Here is a 206-nt window from a genome sequence, read left to right as displayed (position 1 = left end):
GTGTGACTCAGGTCATCCTTTGTTTTCTTTTCTCTTTATTTGCATGCATCCCTACAGTATAACTAATCTTCCACCTGTTGAGATTATCTTTTTCTTTTTCGTTTCTTAATGTTAATGTGTTTTGTGTGTTTTTTACTCTCTGTGTTTATCCTATAATTATTATTATTGCTGCTACTCCATTGTGTGTGTGTACGTGGAGACTCTGT

Source organism: Trypanosoma theileri (assembly GCF_002087225.1).
Source record: "Trypanosoma theileri isolate Edinburgh chromosome Unknown TM35_Tth_3_V1, whole genome shotgun sequence".
In the NCBI taxonomy this organism is placed as follows: domain Eukaryota; phylum Euglenozoa; class Kinetoplastea; order Trypanosomatida; family Trypanosomatidae; genus Trypanosoma; species Trypanosoma theileri.
Note: the sequence above shows the minus strand (reverse complement) of the source record.